Source organism: Eimeria mitis, genomic scaffold (assembly GCF_000499745.2).
Source record: "Eimeria mitis Houghton genomic scaffold, Emh_scaff109, whole genome shotgun sequence".
Taxonomy (NCBI): domain Eukaryota; phylum Apicomplexa; class Conoidasida; order Eucoccidiorida; family Eimeriidae; genus Eimeria; species Eimeria mitis.
Window position 1 is genome coordinate 24436 of NW_013567533.1, and position 251 is coordinate 24686.

Below are 251 nucleotides of genomic sequence, written 5' to 3' on the forward strand. Positions count from 1 at the left end.
CTGATGGTACTATTGGTGTCTATGCTGCTGCTGCTGTTGCTGCTGATACTGCTGCAGATGCTGTGCCAGTGGTGCTTGCGAGATTGATGGTATAGGGTTTAGGGTTTGCTGTCTAGGGTTTAGGGTTTGTTGTTTAGGGTTTAGGGTTTAGGGTTTAGGGTTTGTTGGTTTCAGGGTACGGCAGTGTCTCTCTTTCGTGATAAAGACGGAGACGAAGCATTCGAGTTCTTTTGTGTTGACGCCAAGGGGTA